Source organism: Theropithecus gelada, chromosome 11 (assembly GCF_003255815.1).
Source record: "Theropithecus gelada isolate Dixy chromosome 11, Tgel_1.0, whole genome shotgun sequence".
In the NCBI taxonomy this organism is placed as follows: domain Eukaryota; kingdom Metazoa; phylum Chordata; class Mammalia; order Primates; family Cercopithecidae; genus Theropithecus; species Theropithecus gelada.
Genome location: NC_037679.1, coordinates 26,424,688 through 26,448,401, shown reverse-complemented (window position 1 = coordinate 26,448,401; position 23,714 = coordinate 26,424,688). Strand labels below are relative to the sequence as shown.

The following is a 23,714-nucleotide window of genomic DNA, read 5'->3' as shown; positions in this document are numbered from 1 at the left end:
GTTAGTACCCTCAGCACCCATTGCAGCAGAAGCTAATTCATTCATTCACACATTCAAGAAATTTTTCCTTGGACATCTACTGTATGCCAGGTATGATTCTATGAGTTAGGGCTAGACTAAGGAATAAAACACAGTCTCAGCCCCCAAAGTCTACGGTCTTCAGCTGATCATATAAACAAATAATAAGCTTTGCAAAAGCTTCTCCTCATTGGTATGCTCTTCTCCCATCTCTTTGTCTGGCTAAATTCTATTCAACCTGCTAGATCTTGAGTAAAGTATTTCTTTATCTAAAACAAGGGTTCCCAACCCCCAGGCCATGGACCAGTACCAGTCTGTGTCCTATTAGAAACCAGGCTGCACAGTGGGCGCGGTGGCACACGCCTATTATCCCAGGACTTTGGGAGGCAGAGATGGGTGGATCACCTGAGGTCAGGAGTTCAAGACCAGCCTGGCAAACATGATGAAACCCCATCTCTACCAAAAATAGAAAAATTAGCTGAGCGTGATGGCAGGTGCCTGTAATCCTAGCTACTTGGGAGGCTGAGGCAGGACAATCACTTGAACCTGAGAGGCGGTGGTTGCAGTGAACTGAGATTGTGCCACTGCACTCCACCCTGGGTGACAAGAGTGAAACTCCATCTCAAAAAAAAAAAAAAAAAAAAGAAAGAAAGAAAAGAAACCAGGCTGCACAGCAGGAGGTGAGCAGCAGGCCAGTGAGCATTACCACTGAGCTCCACCTCCTGTCAGATTAGCAGTGGCATTAGATTCTCACAGGAACGTGAACCCTATTGTGAACTGTGCATGTGAGGGGTCTAGGTTGCATGTTCCTTATGAGAATCTAATGCCTGATGATCTGAGGTAGAACAGTTTCATCCTGAAACCATCCCTCCCCTTGATCATCAGTGGAAAAATAGTCTTCCACAAAACTGGCCCCTGGTGCCAAAAAAAGTTGGGGGCTGCTAATCTGGAAAATGCTCCTTGACATCTCAAGTTAAAGTTAGGCGTCCTTTCTGGGTATTTCCATAGCATCAGTGCTTACTCCTATCTGAGGACTTTGCACTTGTATTGTAATTACTTGTTGAATTATTTATATCCTCTCACTAGGCAATGAGCTACTTAAGGACAAGAGCTATGTCATGTCCATCTTTATATCCCCAATGACTAGCACTATGCCTAGCACCTATTAGGAACTCAATAGATAATTGTTGAATGAATAAGTGAATGAGTGATTGAAGTATTCATAGGGTATTATAAGAACACAGAGAAGAGACACCTAAAGAGACTTCCTGGGAGAGGTAGCTGCTAGGGGAAGTTATAAATGGTTAAGTCTGAATTATCCAGGATTAGGCTGGTTGGACAGTAGAGAGAGACATTCCAAGCAGAAGGATAGCATGATAAACAGAAACCCACAAAAAAAAAAAAAAAACAAAAGAGGCATGCCAGAAAATGCCCAGCAACACGTGGAGGGGGCACATGCTAAGGCAGCCACAAGGCCATGAGGGATGGAAGGTTCCAACCAAACCAGACTCAAACTCCATTCTTCCCTTTGTTCCCATCCAAATAAAAGAATGAAGACACAGATTGGAGAAGTCCTAGAAGCTGATCTCCAGGATTTACATACTTGTCACCAACATATTACATAGTCCCCAAGTCACAAACCATGCCAAAAACTCTCCTTTGACACAAGAACTATGTCTTACCCTGCCCTGTGAGGTTCAGTGCATGGAACCCTCCAGGGGAAAGGTGCCAGGTCATCTTCTTAATACACTTCTTGCAGAAGGTTTCTGTCTCTTATTACAAATGGTGGTAAAACACCTTGTTCGCTTTGGTAGGCCCAGTTTTCCTCTGCCCAGCTTCTTCCTAAAACCTAGCTCCTTTCGTTCAACCTGAGAAACCCTTAGGAGAGCATATTGCCTTATTTATCCTTACTCTGCTGTTTTTTGTTTTTTTGTTTTTTGAGATGGTGTCTCACTCTGTTGCCCAGGCTGGAGTGCAATGGCATGATTTCGGCTCACTGCAACCCCTGCCTCCTGGATTCAAGCAATTCTCCTGCCTCAGCCTCCCAAGTAGCTGGGACTACAGGTGTGTGCCACCATGCCCGGCTAATTTGTGTATTTTTTAGTAGAGACAGGGTTTCACAATGTTGCCTGGTCTCGAACTCCTGACCTCCAGATCCACCCCACTCCACCTCCCAAAGTGCTGGGATCACAGGTGTGAGCCACCGCACCAGGCCCATTGTCTTTTTAAATATTAATTTCAGTGATTTCATCATTTACATTCAATGCAACCAATGTCCTATTTAAGGTGATTCCAGAGCTTCAGTAAAACATCTCTGATTACCCACTTCAAGTAAGAAATTCTAAGACGATCAGCTGATAGAGTTCAGTCATTGATTAATTCAACAACTATTTAACACATCTGTGTCAAGCACTATGCTGGAGTCTGGAAATGTAAAGATGAATGAGAAATGGTCTCTACCCTTAAACCGTCTGCAGTGTGGAGGAAGCTCTAGGATGGGGAAATTGCTTATGTGGGAAAGTGCTGAGGCCACTGCTGACCTGCCTAAGCCAGCACTTCAGGTTTATGCAGGTCCCTGGATCAGCAGCACAAGCATCACCTGGGAACTTGTTAGAAATGCACATACTTGGGCTTTTCGTACAAACCTAATGAATCAGAATAAGAGAGTGAGGCCCAGCCACCTAGTTTTTAACAGGCCCTCCCAGGAATGCTGAGGCTCACTTTGGTTTGGGAATCTCTGGTCTAAGCTCTGTTCTGAATCACACCAGGCCAATATGGAGGGTGATTAGCCATTCCCAGCCTTCTTCTCTACGATCCCCCCTTCTCCTTTCAGGATATTAATGGGAAACATCAATCCAGAGTGACCACCCAAAATGAAGTAAAAATACTATTTTCTCACATAATGGCAACACATGACACCATTCCCAAATCACAGAAATGGTCTTATGAAGATCAGTATGGTATGGACTAAACCGACCAGAGTCACATCAGCATCAACACGAGGGAATCAGAAAGGATAATATCATCATTGTCGCATGCATTAGTCTGTTCTCACACTGCTATGAAGACACATCCGAGACTGAGTAACTTATGAAGAAAAAAGGTTTAATTGACCCGTAGTTCCACATGGGTGGGAGGCCTCTGGAAACTTACAATTGTCGCAGAATGCAAACGGGAAGCAAGGTACGTCTTTCATGGCAGCAGGAGAAAGAGCCACAGGGGAAACCACCATTTATAAACCATCAGTTCTCGCGAGCCCTCCCTCACTATCACGAGAACAGCATGGGGGAACCGTCCTCATGATCCTCCCAATAGCCCCCAATCACCTCCCACCAGGACCCTCCCTCCACCACGTGGGGATTACAATTCAAGATGAGATTTGGGTGGGGACACAGAGTCAACCCATATCGTCTTCATTCTCCCCCCTGGCACTTGAAGGGAAAAAAGAATCACATGAGCTTGACTATTCAAAAAAGAAGCAGGAGCTCCAGTTATTTCAGTTCATGGGAATGGAAAAGGGATAAACCGAAACAATAAACTTGAATGCTTAGGAACATAAAGGCAAGGAGAAACGAGATCACAATCTTGGCCTCTGAGTTCTACAACCCTATGGTTGTTTTACACAAATTAAAGCAGATTGCTTTCTTTCTGGAGTTCTAGTGAAACGGATCTTGCCACCAGCAGACCCTTCCAAGCTCCTGGCCGCAGTTTATTGGCTCATTGCCACGTGTCATTAGTGACCTATTTTCGCTGCTGTGAAATCGGCTGTGTCTGAAGTCCCCTGAATCAGCAGTTTCTCCCTCCACTCACGGGTTCCAGGCTGGCAAAGCTGACACCAGTGTCACAGAAAATGCAACCCGCTGCCCTCTCCCCAAAATGTGGGGAGAGCACGGTTTTGCTATGAAGATGTCGGCTTTGACCTGAGGCTGACTTGAGAGCCCAGCTGTCATGTCTCTTCCAAATAAGCTGCTGAACATGGAATTATCTTGGCTGAATAATTAATCAGGACTAAAAATAACCCCAAACTGCCTGGGCTTTGCTTAAATCCTACACAGGTGAGAGAAGTAGTTTTTTGTTTTGTTTAACGTAATTGCAAAACCCATATTTTGAAAGGTTCTGCACCAAAATATGAAAATAATTACCCAACATGCCAATTTGGGAGGTAATTCACAGTTAATCTGGCTCTCTTAAAAAAAAATGCCACCTTTTGAATTGCACATTGACTTCAGATTGTCAGTTCTTCGTGGTTATGAAAAGCAACCAAGAGTTGTACTCAGAATTTTCTAAGAATACCTTCAAACACAAATCCATGGGGAAAAAATATATCCGTTGGTATGAAGAGCTACGAAAGAGAGCCTGTTACTAGGCAGATTAGACAGTGAGTCAAGTTCCACAAGAGGGCGCTCTCCCTATGCTTCCTTCTCGAAGCTGAGGGCGCTGCGTTTCGCCCCTGGCTGCCCTTTCCTTTGCCCTTGTGCAAAGGATGTGCTCCCAAGAGCGAATGCTCAGTGTCCTGTGGAATGCTACTCCTGTGACCACTTTCTGATTGAGATCATCAGGCAAATGTTATCTCTGTAACATCAGAGGAGCAACTTCAAATGAAGAGAAATCAAGCAAAACATTAAAAATACAGAGGAAAGAAACAAATAAATACATCTAAACTGCCTGCTCTCCATGGTGATCTAGCTTTGTGTGTTCATTTTCTTGATACTGCTGTGATAAAAATAGGATGTGATGAAATGAATTACATCCATCACAGCAATCTTGTGTACAGACCGAATCTCAGACCCAGATGTGGCTCCAACTAACCAGTGACCATGAGCAGGGCCCAGGTGTATTCTGGGAGGCTGCTCACCCTCCGTGCCATTTCTTTCCTTCCCATAGGCACAGCCTCACCTTACGTTGAAGACAGATTCTACGAATCTGCCTCTCATCCTAGATGACCACTAGGCAACTCCACTGGGACCATTTCTTACTGCTCTATGCTCCCGTAACCTTCATTCATACTCCCTCTTCCTCTGCTGGAAACCTACTTCTTTTACCTCCTCAAAGGTAGAAGGACCAGCTGGTGAACAAAAGAATAAATTTGCTCTATCTAAAGAGAAACATTAGAACAATGGAGGAAAAATTGATGCAAGGCAGATGACTTGGGCTCATCATAAAGCACTGAGCAGTCAGCAGAACATTAAGAACAGACTTCTATTCCTTACCACAGACATACCCATCTGCATACCTGAATGCTGAGACCAAGCCTCACCAGATGCCGGCGGCATAAATGAGAGGAGTCACTTACCCTCTGAGGCTCAGGCTTCTCAACTGGAAAAAAAAGATAATAAAAATATCAGCTCAGTTGGGCGTAGTGGCTCATGTCTGTAATCCCAGCACTTTGGGAGGCCAAGGCGGGTGGATCACCTGAGGTCAGGATTTCGAGACCAACCTGGCCAACATGGTGAAACCCCATTTCTACTAAAAATACAAAAATTAGCTGGGCGTGGTGATGCATACCTATAGTCCTAGCTACTCAAGAGGCTGAGGCAGGAGAATCGCTTGAGCCCAGGAGGCGGAGGTTGCAGTGAGCTGAGATCACTCCACTGCACTCCAGCCTGGGTAACAAAGCAAGACTCCCTCTCAAAAAAAAAAAAAAAAAAAAAAAGCCTAATGAATTGTCAGTCTCAAGTCAGTGGGTAGCCAGTGGGTGACCTGGTAATGTAATCATTTTGTGAAAGAGACAGTCCATAGAATACAACGAATGTGTGATCTTGTTACTTCATTTTCTGTGATGTGGGTTGAATAAGAGTCACAAAGAATAAGAGAAGAGCTGTGGTTGTTGGTACAGAAATAAACACTGTTCATCTTGAAACTCTCACCTCATCCCCGAAAGTATCCAATAGAATTTATTGATGTATATTTCCTACCCAGTGTAGTCAGTTAATGTGTAATAAAAATGCTGAAGTCCACAGCTTAAATTATTAAAATTCTAGCAGGTATACCAGGTCCTGCTTGGAAATGCATGCAAATCTCTTCATTTGAATAGTTGATTTAATATCATTAGTTCCACCCTATATCCTCTGGTTAGATCTCAGCTCTAATGAAGCCTCAGGAGCTGATGGTATTCCCTTACAGTCTTGTTAGTTTTAGAGAGAAAACTCTCCCCACAACCACAAAAGTCTTCTCCTAAGTCCTTAACCTAGATATGTCACAAGGAGCATGAAGCATCATCACTCCTGGGACAATGACCCTAAATCCTTGTCCCACTGAGATAGTAGCCCTATGTTCCTGTCAATAGGAAACCCTTGGTCATTTGTTGTGGACCAAGAGGAGGCTGTGGCCAAAGGAGGTTAGGAGGAAAACCTGGTTTGGCAAAAATGATGCAGAACAGGGACTTGCCAGACAGTAAGGGTAAAAAGAAAATGACTTCTAACTGGTTATGTGGCTGAAAGTCAAGGTGCAGTTGCACCTTGTGGCCTTTGGCTCTCCAGAGGCAGGAAAGAGGATAAAAAGGTAGTGGAAATACCTAGAAGATGAGACCTGAGACCAGCAGAGGCAGAGAGGTCTTTCTGGCTTTCTTTGGGAGAGTAGCATTCCTCATTTCTCAACTCTGTGCTCCCTATGACTTCTGTTTAACTTCTGTCAAAGTACTTGTCACCCCACATTACTCTTTCCTATTTGTCTGTGTTCCTCAGTAAACTTCAAGCTCCACGTGAGCCAGAACCAGGTTTGGTTTGTCCATAATGGTGAATAAACTTGTATCCCCCAAACTGATTACAGCCTAGGTTCATAGTAGATGCTTAATAAAAATGTCTTAAATGAGTAAATGAATGCTGTATGCAAAGGTTAGCCCTGAAGGAGAAATGAGCAACATATTCTAATGGAGATGTATGTGGCACAGAACTTGGAGATCAAAGTCAACCTCTTGGGTGGACTTCAGGGATGGGTTTTAAACAAAGAGGCAGGAAGATCCATAGCATTACTTGGGGGATGAATAAGACTCTAGAAATGAGTTGGCCCAGAAATTTGGGGTACAAGCAATACTCACGTTGTTTAATATGAGTTACAGAGTATTTTCTTCTATTTACTACTTTCTTAAATTTAATTATGTGATAAAAAGTGATCACTGTGTGTATTAGTCTGTTTTCATACTGCTATAAAGAACTACCTGAGACTGGGTAATTTATAAAGAAAAAGGTTTAATTGATTCACTGTTCCACATGGCTGGGGAGACCTCAGGAAACTTACAATTATGGCAGAAAGTGAAGGGAAAGCAAGGCATATCTTATATGGCAGAAGTTAAGAGAGAGAGTAGGGGGAAAATACCACTTTTAAACCATCAGATATGAGAAGTCCTTCACTATCATGAGTACAGCAAAGGGGAGATGGCCCCCATGATCCAATCACCTTCTGCCAGGTTCCTCCCCCAACACGTGGGGATTACAATTTGAGATGTGATTTGGGTGGGGACAGAATGGAACCATAGCACTGTGTATTTCAAATACTTCAGAGATGATGGGCACATAAGGGAAAAAGAATAGAGGGGGGACAATTTCCCTCAGGTGTCTGGAAGAACTTTCACAAAAACTAACTCATAGGTTGTTCTACAAGAGGACGGATAGCTCTTAACACCTAGTAAATAACTTCTCTATCCGAAGTCTGCTTCTCTTTCTCTGATGTTGTTGATTTGTAAAGGGGTTTTGCTCCATCCCTCATTCTCCTTGATTAAGCTCATCTGTGAACACCAGGAGGCTGGTCTGCTCACCCCTACACAGGTGTCCTTTCTACTTTTTTTTTGGTGGGGGGACAAAGTCTCGGCTCACTGCAACCTCACTTCCTGAGTTCAAGTGATTCTCCCACTTCCGCCTCCCCAGTAGCTGGAATTACAGGTGCACGCCACCATGTCTGGCTAATTTTTTGTATTTTTAGTGGAAACGGGGTTTTGCCATTTTGGCCAGGTTGGTCTTGAACTCCTGACCTCAGGTCACCCACCTGCCTCGGCCTCCCAAAGTGCTGGGATTACAGGCGTGAGCCACCACGCCCAGCCCAGGTATCCTTTCTTAGATGGACTTTACATCAGTCCCACTATCAGGCCCCAAACTAAGGTCAGTGTCTTAAGATTTGAAAGTCAATATGTCTATTAGTACTACTTTTTTTTTTTTTTTTTTTTTTTTTTTTTGAGACGGAGTCTGGCTCTGTCGCCCAGGCTGGAGTGCAGTGGCCGGATCTCAGCTCACTGCAAGCTCCGCCTCCTGGGTTCACACCATTCTCCGGCCTCAGCCTCCCGAGTAGCTGGGACTACAGGCGCTGCCACCTCGCCCGGCTATTTTTTGTATTTCTTAGTAGAGACGGGGTTTCACCGTGTTAGCCAGGATGGTCTCGATCTCCTGACCTCGTGATCCGCCCATCTCGGCCTCCCAAAGTGCTGGGATTACAGGCTTGAGCCACCGCGCCCGGCCCTATTAGTACTACTTGAGGGGAATAATTGTGTGCTACTTTTGGCTTCAGTAAGTACTGTAGGCATATCACAGCAAAGGCTTTAGAGGCTTAGAGAGAAATCGAGATAATTGCGCAAAGGTGGTGACTTAAAACCAGCTTTACAATCTGTGTTATTCTCTTCACTGGAGAGAATCCTGTAAAAGGGGGCAGTTAGGAGAGAAGCAGATAGCCTATGTTCTTGAACCTGTGAGCACTCACTGGTGATATGGTTTAGAGAGTAGAAAACTGGACTACCCATCTGGACACCCAGCTGCTGTCAACTTCAGCAAAGCAAAGTTTGGCTTCCCAGCAAGCTAGAGAGGCCTTTTCACCCTTGCGCTTGATATTCCCTTAACACAGAATGCTCTGTCCCAGACCTGTCTATGGCTGGCTCCTCCTTCTTCCCGGGTCTCAGCTGAAATGCAACTTCCCCAGAGAGGCCTTCCCAGATAGTCCCCTCCCTGGTCATTCTCTATCACGTCATTGTATTTCACTCATGGCACTCATCACCATCCAAAGCTGTCTTTCCATGTACTTGTTTACTTGATTATTCACTATGTCCTTTTGCTCCACAGATAGATAAGATCCATAAAAGCAGGGACCCTGTCTCTCTTGTTCACTGTTTTATTACAAGCACTTCAAATAGTGTCTGGCACATAGTAGGACCTCTATCGCTGTGTACTGGATGTATGAATAAATGAACGAATGAATGAGTAGCCCGAATATGGGGCTCAAGATGGCAGTGAGAAAAGTGCTGTCCCATCATGAATAGTGTAGGTTTTATCTCTTGAAGAGGATATGAGCATTTTCTAAAGGAAAGGAGATAGGGAACAAGGAAGATATCTGTATCATTGGAAAAGATCTTTTATTTCCATATTGAAGCACTAACACGTCCTCCCCCACATGCATTTCTGCATGTGGGTAACATGCCAGAAGGCAGGCAGGGAGGGGCAGGCATTAAAGAACTAACAAACTCACCAAGTTATCACTGTGGTTTTAAAGTCGGGTGATTAAAAAGAACAAATGTTGGTGAGGAGGTGGAGAAAAGGAAACCCTAGTGTGCTGTTAGTAGGAATGTAAATTGGTATAGCCCTTATGGAAAATAGGATGGAGGTTTCTCAGAAACCTAAAAATAGAACTACCATATGACCAGGAAATGAAATTGGTAACTCAAAGAGATATTTGGACTCCCATGTTCATTGCGGCACTATCTACAATAGCCAAGATATGGAATCAACCTAAGTGTCCAAAACAGATGAATGGATAAAGAAAATGTAGTATTTATACACAGTGGAATTTGATTTAGCTTTTAAAAAGAAGGAAACCCTGTCATTTGTGACAACATGGATGGACCTGGAAGACCTTATTTAAATGAAACAAGCCAGACACAAAAAGAAAAATACTGTATAATTTCACTTATATGTGGAATCTAAAATAGTCACACTCACAGAAGCAGAGACATAGTGGTTACCATGGGCTGGGGGGAGGGAGACATGGGGAGGTGTTGGTCAAAGGGTATAAAATTTCACTTGATGAAAGATGAATAAGTTCTGGAGATCTACTGTGCAATGTAGTGCCTACAGCTAAAAATATGATATTGTATACTTGAAATTTTCTAAGACAGTAGATCTTATATTGAGTGTTCTTACCACAATATAATAATAATAACAAATGCATGGGAGGGAACTTTGAGAGGTGATTGTTTATATCTACAGGCTTGATGGTTTTATGAGTAGACACTTATCCCCAGACTCACTGAGTTGTTTACATTAAATATGTACATGTTTTACATGTTAATCATACCACAATAAAATGATAATAGAGTAGATAGATAGATACACAGATAGATAGATAAAGTGGGGTGTTTACACACAGCTCACAAAAGGCAGAGAATGGCTTTGTTTTACCATTTGAGTGCAGTGAGAGAATATAATTAAAGTGACCAAAAATCCCTGGGAATTTATTCAATTCTTTTGAACAATGACCATCCATGGGAAGGGAAGTCCCATCCATATCAGGCAAGGGGACACCAGCAAGCTTAATCATCTTGCATTTAAACGCTTTCCATCTATCCTTAGCGCTCAACACACAATACAAAGACAGCCTTCCACACTGGGACCCTCTCCACCCACAGCACGTGCCCTCTGACCTGCTTTCCAAGCAGTGGTGGTGGCCTGCCTCTGTCCTGATGCACCCCTGCCATGGCCCAGTTCTCTCTCAGTACGTTTGTCTGGCAGAAGGATTAAGGGTGTCCATCATGGCTGCTAAACAGTACAAAGCTAATGCCCTATTATAAAATACTTTCACATATATAGGATGCAATGGTTCTAATGAGGGGAAAGGCATGCTAAGAACAATTACCCCACCTTAGATTAGCTTAGTACTTTATACGGTTGACAAAGCTTTTTTACCAAAATCATCTCATTTTAATTTCAATCCTCATCACTGAAATTCATGTTAAAAAAAAAAGAGCAGGTATTTTTCCATCATCATTTTGTAGAGGAGGAATCTAAGGTCAAAACAGGTGAATGACTTGTTCCTGGTCACAGAGCTGGGAGGACCCAGGTCTCCTTGTCTCCAAATGCACTATTAAAAGCCAAGTTTATGTGGAAGGATCCATGGCTGACACCCTCCTTGTTACAACTTCATTGTCCATATGTAAAGCTTTCTGCAGATACAGAATAACTTATTTTATAATTTTATTGTGTTGGATCAGGGTCAAAGGCCGGACAAGCTTGTCACTGGAGGCAATTATTGAACAATGACAAGAAGGAAGGAGGCAAAGAAGAAAGGAAGGAAGAAAAGTCTTCCTTTTTAAGGGATCAGGCTGGCTAAACAGCACATCCATATCCTCTATATGAGAATGAGAGCAGAATAGGGACCACTACAGTTGACTGTCCCCCAGTAAGTACTATGAGCATAGCAGTTTGGAACTGACGTGGGTCTTGGAGATCATAATAAGCTGTGTGGCTTTGCTTGCTAAGTTACTCATGCTCACTGCCACATCAGCTGATCTGAACTCACATTCCCATACACAAACATTGAAAACAAATACTTTCTGGACTAAAAATAAAGTACACATAACAGTCTGTTTAAGTGAATCATCCCTCCTTGGGAAGCTAAAAACGGGTGGGAGGGGAGCAGTCCATAGGCTGCAGATGGGACGGGTGGCAGTGTGGACAGAGTCTCTCTTTGATCCTCTGAGAATTCCCCAGTTGAAAATGCTGTGGGGAGATGAATCCTCCTCTCAGAATACAGGCTGCATCTGACCTTCCTCCTTTGAGTGTTAGCTTCAGCTCTCACACTCTGTCTCTCTGTCTCTCTCTCATTCTCTATCTCTCTGTCTCTCTCTCTCTCTGTCTCTCTCTCTCTCTCTCTCTCTCTCTCTCTGCCTGTAAATAACTTATTCTAGAATAGAATTGTGGCTGAGGTAGGGGAGGCTGGAAAGTCCCAGCCTGGGGTTATGCAAGGAACTTTATTATTTCCAGTAATGTTAGGAGTTGGCTAAATGGTCTGCCAAAGAGCCTTGTTCCTTTTCCTCCTGGCTTCCATCACATGTTCATTCATTTATTCCAGGATTGATGTATTGTGTAAACACTCACTGATAGGTTCCGTAGGTACACATATGAATAAGAAAGAGTCCCTACTGTCCGTCCAGAAGCTCTACTCCAGTGAAGAGGAGCAGCCTTTGGGAGAGATGCAGGAAATGAGGCTGGAGGGCGGTGCGGACAGGGCAGAATGGCCTCATATGCCACTCTGAGGAGTTCGCACTTGATCCTACTGGTCAGGTGAGGATTTCCCGGACTTTGGCATGGGAAACTGTATTTTTAAAAGAATTTAATTAAACATTCTTGGCATTGACAACTCACTTTTACTATATTATTTAAACATATACAAATATAAAACATGTTAAAAAACACTTTACATGAATTAAATTTAACAGCGTTTAACTGAGCAATAAGCAATTTGTGAATCAGGCAGCCCTTGGAAGCAGAAGAGGTTCAGAGAACTCAGTCCACAAGGTTGGACAGGCAGCCTTATGGACAGGAAACAGAAGTGAGATACAGAAACAGCTTGATTGGTTACAGCTCAGTGGTTGCCTTATTTGCACATGGCCTGATCAGTTGGTAGCCTGTGATTGGCTGAGACTTTACTCCTAGTTAGGCTTTCAGTTTGTGTATGTACTAAGTTAGGTTGTAGTTTGTTACCTAGGCACTCAAGTTGGGGAGGCATTCTCAGACAAAATTTAGTTTAACAATGGGGTATAACTTCCCAATGTGTATATCTTAGGCAATTATAAATCCAAAATAATTATAATGTAAAACCAATTAAATGCAAATTAACAAAATTCATTTAATGCAACGAATATTACTGAAACAAAATGTCCGCTGCCCAGGAATGTGGTACTGACTATAAGCATGTGGGATATTTTCAGTGCAGGTTGTCTCCGTGATGTGCTGAGCAATGACTCAGTAATCTCACTCCTCCCTAGTCAAACTAGCATGGAGCCAACCATTCAAAGAGGCTGTGGTGATGTCACATGGCCAGCACTTCCCTTGTCTATATGTTGAGTTTGATTCCGGGGTAATTTTTTTTTGTTTTTTCTGTTACCCAGGCTGGAGTGCAATGAAGCGATCTCAGCTCACTGCAACCTCCACCTCCTGGGTTCAAGTGATTCTTGTGTCTCAATCTCCCGAGTAGCTGGGACTATAGGCACATGCCACCATGCTCGGATAATTTTTATATTTTTAGTAGAGATGGGGTTTCACCATGTTGGCCAGGCTGGTCTCAAAATCCTGACCTCAGGTGATCCACCCGCCTTGGCCTCCCAAAGTGCTGGGATTACAGGCATAAGCCACTGTGCCCAGCCTGTGTCCAGGGTAATTTTAAATGCAAAGGCAGTTGTAAAGACAAATCAACTGGCAGCATTTGGTTATACAGTCATCCAATGATCTAGAAAATGCTTCTATTTAAATTTTAAGCTGTCCTTGAAATTAAAGTATTTTTTTTTAAATTTCTGATGATACCATCAGTCCCAAGAGTACATCACTGAAGCCCTTAGCATGCAGTTGGAGGAAATATTATGTAAGTGCTAGGGGCCTGCAATGGACAGATTTTGGGCAAGGAAGTGACATGATCAGATTTTCATATTAAAGCAATTACACAAGGGGCAGTATGATGGATGGAGTAGAGGAGAGAAAAACTCAGAGTAAGGAGGCCACTTGGGAGACAAGTACAATAATTTAGGCAAAAGATGATGAATGATCTAAACAAAGTCAGTGTGAGTGATGAGGCATGAGAGAATAGACTAGAAACGTTTGTAAGAGGCAGAATCTATAGACCTCAGGGACTGATTCAATGTGGCAGGTGAAGGAGAAGGGGTATTTGAACCTTAGGCAACACTGTTAACCCTAGATGGGAATATAAGGAAAGCAAGTTTAATTTCAGATATGGTGACTTGGGGGTGGGGAGGCTGTGAACTATTGGGGTGAGGCCAGTCATATATAGTTGGCTAGAACTGCAGAGAAAAAGCTTCTACATGAGGCTAGCATGCTAGCATGGCTAAGAAGACACCAGCCTACGGAGTGTAATTTCTAGGGCCAAGAAACTCTCATCACCCATCCCTCCCTCGCCAAATAGTATGTTTCTCCTACATACTGGTCGCTACGCAAAGGTGTACCCCAAATGATCATAGCTCCTATCGTCTAACTTAATGCTCTGATACTTTTTTTTTCTTTTGGAGACAGGGTCTCTGTTGCCCAGGTTGGAGTGCAGGGGTACACAATCATAGCTCATTGCAACCTCAAACTCCTGGACTCAAGTGATTCTCCTACTTCAGCCTCCCGAGTGACTGGGACTACAGGTGTACACCACTCTGACTGGCTAATTTTCTTGTAAATTTTTGTTTTGTAGAGACATGGTCTCTCTATGTTGACCAGGCTAGTCTTGAACTCCTGGCCTCAAGCAATCCTTCCACTTTAGCCTCCTGAAGTGCTGAGGTTTCAGGTGAGAGCCATATCTAAAGAGAGTGACGCTTACCCTGGGATTGATGGTCTGGATCCCGAAATGCTCAGGTGGAAACAATGTGGAATTTGCACTCATTCAGATCATAATTTAGATTTCTGCCCTGACACTTACTAGGTGTGAAATCCTAGTGAATCATTTATCCTCTCTGTCTTGCTATTTGTAAAATGAGGTTTTAAAACCTTTATCGAAAGCTAGTTAAGTAATATATTAAGTATATTAAGAATGTTAAGTAATATAACACATTACAGTATCTAGCACAGTGCTTGCAACATCTTGGCCAACTAATCATGCTCAAATATAATGGTTAAGTACATAGAAGAAACCAGACTTGCTGGGTTCAAATCATGTCTCTACAACCTTCTATATGACCTTAAATAAGTAACACTAACCTCTCTGTGTCATAAGGAGATAATGATATTCTCTAATGCGTAGAGTTATTGGAGCAACTTGTGAGTCAATGTACATGAAACTCTTAGAATCATGTGTCTTAGCCATGGTATGTGCTATCTAAGTGTTAGTTGCTATCGTTGCCATAATTACTCCTTCCTCCCTTCCAATGACTACGCTTCAGATTCTTTCCTGGTCATCATTTTAACGGAAGGAGAAAAAGATCATGGCATGCTGGGCATCTAAGCCACTGAGTGTGAAACTCCATGCGAGAGGGAAAAAGGGGAGTTTGACAGCCCTAAAGGCATTCTTTGACTGCTTCTCAATTTTGTCTAAGACAATTCAGGGTCTGCACTGCCTCAGGGCGGGAAACAGAGTGACTGAAGTCCAAAGCCTTACGATAAAATGGAAAGACTGTCGTCGGATGTCTGGCCAAGAAGGCAGCTGTCCAGATGCAGGGACTGTGAGTTCTTATGAACTATGACAACACTCACTTTCAATGAACTTTATTTTTCACTTATCAGTAGTTAAATGCCAAAATTACATTGGATTTTGCACCAAACTGGGAAGAGAGGGGGAAAAAAAAACCCAGCTCAAACTGATTTGCTTTTCCAGAGGGCTGACTCCTGAGAAGTTACAGCTGGGGAAGCCGGATCAGGAGCATGGGCCAGCGAGCAAACACAGATTTCTCTGATATATTAAGCATTATTATGTCAAGTACCTGACCCTAATCAACCAAGGTCATGAACAAACCAGTCCTTTTAAAATTTTATGAAAGAAACTGCTGTGTGCTTTTCTCTCCGGACTCTCTCACTTGGAATACAGACGTGACCCGGCTCTTCCAAGGCCTCCCTCACGGAGACATTAGGCCGAAGCCCTGAGCTGAGTTTTTGGGGATTTGCTGCCTCCACCAGGATCAGTGAAGAATATTTTAAAATAAATTTCAATTTGTTTCATCGTGAGAGGATGCAATGACTTTTAGCTCAAAGTGGGACAGAGAGGCCTATTAGAGACGGACACGTGATTTTGAGGGGGTACAAATTTTAGCTCATTAAACTTTTCCCAAATTAAAAAGCACAGAGAGGAGTGAAGTGGAAAGAGCTTCACCTTTGTGGTAAGATAGATTTTAGATCCAATTCCAGGTCTGTCCCCTGCACTGTTTCATTCAGGGCAAGTCACTTTACCCCCTGAGCTCACTGGCATTAGCTATAAAATAATGACAGCACTACCTACCTCCTAGGCTGTCATAAAACCCATTATGATCTGACCCTGATGATTTCCCTCAACTCTAGCCTCTCCCTCCTGAACAGGCCTCCCTTTAAATGCCACTTCCTCCAGGAAGTCTTCTTGGATATCTCTTCTCCCAGTTAAAGTCTAGGTTGTGTACCCACCGATGAGCCCAGAGCACCTGTGTGGAACCCATCAATAAACTTAGAAGACCATCGTGTTGATGTTCCAGATCACCCCTGGACTATAAACTGTTCAAAAAAAGATCAGGCTCTTCTAATCGCAGCTGCCTCTAGAGCTTAATGCAAGGCCAGACACACATGAAGCCTTCTATATGCTTTTGTAAAATGAACGAAGACTGGTAAACGTTGCTATTCTGTTGTTATTTATATGGTTCTCAGATGAAAGTTACTCCATCCGAAGTCTGACATACTAAAGCATTCTCCAGGATGCTTTTCTGAGTCGCCATGCCTGACTCTAGCCGTTGTCCTCACCACCAGACTATGCCCCTTTATTCTAGACTCCACTTGCCCTTGAAGCTGAGACTACTGGCTTTCTTCACCACCTACCTAAGACACCTCAGCCAGGATTCCAAACAAAGCTTGATGCCTGCACTCTCCTTGCCCTTGCAGATCTAGCAGGGACCCCTCAATTCTGTCTCTGCCAAATCCTACTCAATAGGATACACAAAATTCACTCTGACTTGCTGTCTTTGAAAGCATGAAGGACATGATGGTCTTATTAGGCTTTACTGAAGAAAGATCTAACCCAAGCATCCTCTTCTCCTACTGCCCAGATATGGGTCAGATTCTTTAAGAATATATTGGGAAGAGGGTGATTACTTCTCTGAATTGGAACTTGCTCTGAGCACCATGTTGTTCTCCTTTCTACCTCCGTAGGCCTCTCCTCCATTGACCACCATCCGGAACTCCCAGACAATCCCCTTTAGATGGATACTTCTCCCTTTTTATGGATTCAGACAAGAGGTTGACATGGTACTGGCTATACTTCCATCAAATGCCCAGACCCTTCATTCTCCATAGCATCACCACAGAGGAGCAGAAGTGCATGGGCCTCTTCCAAACAACCAGGGTAACTCAAAAAGCCAACACCATGTTTTCCTCTTATGGAACTTAAATCTGTACACATCGCCTAAGGGAAAATTATCCAAAAAGGTAGACTTTCCCCATGGGGTTTCCATCACGGACACAAGCTTGTTCCTATACAGGATCTCACATCTCCAAAACAATGTGTTCTTCCCACTCTGCAGGGTGATGAAAACAAGGTTTGATACCCAACTCACTACTCAGACTTGATCTTGACCTTGGAGCCATTCCTTCCCCAGGGGTACATTTCCTTAATGATGCATCATTCAGACTAAGGAAATTCAGAGGAGCTTCATCTGGAAGTCAGCAATGGGGGAACATCTCTGTTCTTCAGTGCAGTCCAGCCTCATGGTAGAGGAGTGCAGTGGCCCAAAGAAGGAACTCTGAAACCAAGCAACCAGGACTGGAAGATGTTTTCTCCCAGCTTTGTGACCTCTTCATGTTTCTTCCTGCACCTCAATCTCCTCTTCTGTGACATGGTGATAATTATAGTAAGGCCTTAAAGAGTTAACACATATATAGAGCACACCTTAGCAAAGACATGCTGCATGAATTTTAAGTAGAGCTATATATAGTTTTCCACCAGTGTAGACATGGCTATTATTTTTCTGTTTATCTAGCAATTAATTGTTGAAGCAGATATATACACATTCACAGACACCTTCTGAGAGCAAACACTAATTTCCAGAGATAGTACAATCTGGAAATATTTTTCTAAATGACTCATGAGGAAGTCTCAAAGTGCGGCCAGCACAGCAAGCTCACTCCTGATGAACTTTCAACCTACACATTTTCATTAGGTGCAAATGGGATTTTCCTGCTCTCTCTACATTTTGGCTGAAGCCCCTGAAGTGAAAACAATAAGTAGTAAGCACCTGTATCCCCAATCCTACAGACACCTGCTGGATCCCCGGGCTCACTAGAAGGTGCCCAAACTGATCTTTCACCTCCCGAGTATGTAAAGGAAGACTTGAAAGTCCCCAGGAGAGCTCGTTGAAGGGAATGCCTGAGAATAGAGAACCCTTGGCTTTTCTCTCCCATGGGAACCTGACATGTGTCCTTGAAGACTTGAGGACATAGCTGAACAGAGACCACAGCCTGCCTCATGCTGAGACTATTTCTGAGGTCAGGAACCTACCAAAAACTGCCAAGAGGGCAGGCGAGGACACAGGCAGCAGGGGAAGCAGCCTTCTTTTCCTTGGTGGGGTAGAGCAGGAATGCAGGAGTTCCCATGAGCCTGGTGGACACTATGGAATCTTTCCTGAAACTTCTTGAAAGGAGCCCACATTATAGGGTGGCCTGCCAGAGCAAGGAGATATCGGCAGTGAGAGGCTGGAGTACAACCACCAAGATAGGAGTTGGGGTGGAAGGAGGAAAGTGGGACGCATGGGGTCGGCTGAAGAGCATGCACCAATATCAGTAACGAGTACATCAGAAAAGTCCCAATGCAGAGGATCCACAAACACACATCATGGAAAAGTGTAATGAAGGGCCCAGCATCTGGGCAAAGCCAGTCAAGAGAGAGCCCCAAAGAGCACCAGATAGTTTAAAAAGGCTGCCCATCTTCTGTTTCCCTTTCTGCCCCACTCCCCCACCATGGAGAAACCAAAAGCAGCAAGGCAAATCGGGGAGGAGAAGTGAGTCAGGAACAAGTGAAAAAACGGACCATGAGACCAGACTCTCCTTTCCTATTTTGGGAACCCCAGCAAGGGTCAGGCCTGGGCTGTGAAAATCAGAGAAGATGTGAAGAGATTGAGGCTTTGATTTAGACTCTATTGGGTCTTTTCATACTTATAGATGAATCATAATCCTCAATAAAAGACTCATTTTTGTTGCTTGAACATGATCAGACTACAGACGCAGACAGGGAGGGAAGGCTGAGTAGAGTACATTTTCAAGGTTGTCATGGCAGAGAAAATGAAGTAGTTTCCTGTTCATAGCTATTGGACTCAATATATGCACAATACATTTGTTAAACAACACACATGCTAAACCAAAATCTCATCAGCCCCATCCCTCACTGACAGAGGAGTCTGAGCTGCTGATTCTGTGAGTATGGCACAAACGAACCTAATCCTCAGCAGACAGGTCTTTGCCCTTAAGATTGTTATAAGGAACTCTGAATGTTTCTTTCTTATACCCCTTTTCTTCCAGCCTGCTGGGCAGAGGAGAAAGTGCCCGTCAATCAATCTCTGGGTCCACAAAGATCTACCCTAAGGATTGAGATCACTGCTCTTAATGACATGACTAGATTGGGAGGCAAAGTTCTTTGTCTGCCCCAGTTTCTTTCTACAGAGAGAGAAGGGACTCTTCCAGTCACAGGGACATTGGATATTTAGTGTTGAGTAGAGGAGGAGGGACCCAATTTAGTTGGGAAAGAAAGTAATTTAAGATCTTTCCCAAGAAATATAAAACTTTCTCTGAGAAGCAAATTTGGAGATTCAGATGACTCCAAAGAGGACTCAAGAATGGAAAGAAATGTTCCTCCCTTTCTCAAAACAATCATATTCATAATCATAATCATGACCATATCATTCCAGCAAATTTCAAGAACTCAGCAAGGTGGTTAGGCATGTCCCTTTTCCTCCCTCTTTCCTATTTTCTACTCTTAGCCCCAGGACAAAGTCAAGTCATTTCTCATCATTTTTTCCACCTTCCTATTTATTCCACTACTCTTTGAAAACAAACCCCTGGGTCAACCACGTCTTCCTTTCACAATGACTCAGGAAAACAATGACAAATTCCATGTGGAAACCAGAGAGCCGAGGGGAAAGTGCTGGCCATTTTCTTCCAGTTCACCACTCTCCTGAAAAAGCTTATGGCTTGGTAGAAATTCTGAATTCTCTTGAAATAACCAGAAAAAGCACAGCTGGAATAGCAATAGCTAAATAAAAATGCAGCTGACCTGCTAATATTAACTAGTCTAAAAGTACCATGAAGCATGTGGTTTTCATTATAGCAACAAAGCCACTATAGTATGACAAGCAGCCTGCCTTCCAAGGTTACCCTCATTTACATGATATTGTATTACACATGGAGTTGGACTCTTGGGTTTAAAGAAAAACAAGAGTTTCACAGCAAGAGGTGAAATGAAGATTTAGGCACTCAGCCAAAGGTTTGAGACTACCCAGAAATGATCTGCGTTCACAGTCACGTGATTCCTCTCTGCTCAGCCCTCCAGCAGCCTGTCATTTAGTCCACTCGGGTGGAACTTTTCACACATGGCCCTTATTACAGGTAATGGTGTACAAGATCAGGGCATCTCTTGATCAAAACCATATCCCAAATAGCACCTACCACAGGTCTTCAGCATCAACTGAGCTCGTGGTCAGCGAGACAATGTAGTTGGAAAGGGCAGACTTTGGAGTCCCAGAGCTGAGTTGCAAGCCCAGCCTCTGTTCCTTTAATGTTGTTAAATCTTAGGCAAGTTTTTCACTTCTCCAAGCCTCAGTTTGCTAATCTGTAAAAAGATTTACAGGGAGTATTATTACTGCTCTCATATTCAGAGCTAACATTTATGGGCATGCTTATAACACTCCAGGGACTCCACTTCACGTTGTTACGTGCATTATTCTATTTAATCCCCAAAATAATTTGATGAGGAAACTACTAATATTTTCTCCATTTCCAGATAAGGATACTGAGGGTCAAAAAAGCTAAGCAGCTTGCCAAAGCTACCTGATGAGTAAGTGGCTGAGCTGGAGTTTGACCCTGGGTGTGACTCCTGTCAAGGCCTGTGTTCTCACTCTCTAGATTAAGTCAACACTACAACATGACTGTAACATGCAAATAGCAAAATGGTTAAAGGCAGGAGGGTCTACCACTTCCTTGTTGGCCCCTCTCTGGACTTTGGTTTCCTTATCTGTAAAATGAGAGTAGTAACAGCTCCTACCTCATAGGATGGCTATAAAAATTAAATAATATGTATATGACCTATGGAATAATACCCAGCACATAGTAGTTACTCTGCAAATGTTTATCACTGTATATGTATTACTACAAAACAGCTGACACACATAGATGATGAGAAATGAGGGAATTAAAATAAGAAACAGAAGAGTATGAGAGGCCACAAAATGACCAACTGCTCTGTGGGCGCTTATAAAACCCTTGTGGGAAACTTGCAGAGATGACCAGAGACACTTTCAGGGGTGCTGAGTTCCTCTGATGCAGAGGAAGGGGTCTCAGACATTAAGATGGGACCATATTTTACACACCTGTTCTACATCTGTAGGTGGTAAAACCAGGAAACAACTGGATAAGAAATGTAATGCTAAATAGATGGATACCTTAGGACCAAAGAGTCAGGCTAGGGCAGTCCCCTAGTGGCCTTGTCCAGGCCCAGGCATAACCTGGAAGCATCGCTTTTGTCTGATGATGTCACTACACAAAGTCACATGGTGACCCTGAGGCAGACAAGCGGGTTGGTGCACAGGAATGGAGCTGACATGCCTTGTTCTTCAACCCCCTAAAGCATGTTCAGATCATACCCATTTCAGAAGGCTGGAAGTGAACCCAGCAAGAGGCTTCTGTGATGATAAGTCTTTGTATCAAAATTGACCTGACTGGGAACTTCTTCGCAAACTTTTCAAACAGAGAAGGACATTCTCTTAGAGACGTGATGTGAGTGAGGATTAAATGACCTGGTAGAAAATGCAAACCACTTTTAAATAATTTATGGAATTGCTGTCATCATTAAAACCAAAGAGATTTATCAACTCTCATTTCCGAGTAAGATTTGAAGGAATAGATTTGCAGTCTTGAGATGGGACAGGGCACCAATAATGAATATTTATGATTCCAGGCCAGAAACAACTTTGTCTCAGATGGTGTTCCTAGATTTTGCTTCCAAGTGTTAATTTCTGGCTGAGGCAAAGATGGTAGCAAGTAAGTGATCATTTCACCTCTTCCCAAACTCCCTACTTTTTTGCACATGTCAGAGGCAACCTCAGGTTTATAACTTTAATTTTAATATCCGTCTCAAGCTAACCCACAGTTTCCTGGAAATAAATGCCTACCAAAAAAAAAAAAAAAAAACTTTTAAAGAAAAATACAATGAGGCTGCTTGTGGGAAGGGATCTCTTCCTCAAGAAGCAATATGCAGAAATTACCAAAAAAGATGGAAAGAACATGAACTTAAAATCTGACCATATTGAGTCTTATGTTTCCTTACTTAGTGATTTTCAAAATATAGCCTTATTTTTGCAATACTATAAAAGTAATGCTGATTAGTTACTAAAATCTGGATATGATATAGACTTTAATGTACCAAGGAGATGACAAATTCTCATTTTAAAGGCTGTTGATGATTGCTTCTCAGCCTTTTGGCTAAGATCAAGTGTAAAAGTTGTTGATGAAATTTTTCTTAAGAGGAAAGTGTTTTTTCCTTAGCAAAATGCTTTGAAGAGCCATTTGGCTGTAAAGAAATAAAATAAAATAGGTTCTGAAATATTGTTCAGAAGGAAAACCAGGAAACCAGTAGTAACTTTGTTTCTCTGCATAATGATGCAAGAAGAAAAAAATAAGTTTCTAAGGGCAGACTGAGATGGTGGGGACATAAGCTGGTGGAGGAAATAGGGACGTAAAGAGAGAAGGCAGGAGGACCAGAGTTCAGGAAAATGGAATCTGGAGGCCCAGGAGAAGAGAGCTCAAGAGAAATTCTCACTGATGAAAAGGGCTGGGGCTACCTGCATTTAGAAATCAATGGTGATATCCCATATTTAGTTTTAAAGAATTTGCTATGCTCTCCAGCAATGCAATCTCTGTTTTCAAAAACCGTTTGTAAAATTTAACTACACACAAATGCTTTCTATAAAGGCACTTAGGGAAGATAAAGGAAAAGCAGCAGCTGTGTTTCAGTTTTGAGAAAAGAAAACCACCTGAGGCCGAGAAGTGAGATTAAGAATTCACCAAAATCAGAGAACCTAGGAGAAAGTTACCACATCCCACCCCACCCTGCCCCTGAGAACTTTCATAGAAAATGAATAGCTTCTGGGAGGCCGAGGCGGGTGGATCACAAGGTCAAGAGATGGAGATCATCCTGGCCAACATGGTGAAACCCCATCTCTGCTAAAAATACAAAAATTAGCTGAGCATGGTGGCCCACGCCTGTAGTCCCAGCTACTCTGAGGCTGAGGCAGGAGAATAGCTTGAACCTGGGAGGCGAAGATTGCAAGTGAGTTGAGATCATGCCACTGCACTCCAGCCTGGGCGGCAGAGCTAGAGTCCGTCAGAAAGAAAGAAAGAAAGAGAGAGAGAAAGAGAGAGAGGGAAAGAGGGAAGGAGGGAAGGAAGGAAGGAAAAAAAGGAAAAGAAAAGATTAATAGCGAAGTATTCTGAGTTTCTCTTTACATATGCAAGCCATTTGTATTTGAATAGTAATAGTTGGAGTCATCAGTTAGGCTGGCAGAATTGGAGAATACTGAGAAAGGAGACATCTGGATTACATTAAATAAGTGTAATCTCCCTGATGCAAAAATCTTT

The 23,714-nt window shown here is 43.0% G+C and overlaps 1 long non-coding RNA gene across 1 annotated transcript; it reads left to right on the top strand.

Moving 5' to 3' along the window:
- The first annotated feature begins 3,807 nt into the window (after nt 1–3,807).
- LOC112635522 lies at nt 3,808–5,373 on the top strand. Its single transcript, XR_003121932.1, has 2 exons — nt 3,808–4,073; nt 4,903–5,373. It is a non-coding gene; the product is annotated as an uncharacterized LOC112635522 (long non-coding RNA).
- The last annotated feature ends 18,341 nt before the right edge of the window (nt 5,374–23,714 follow it).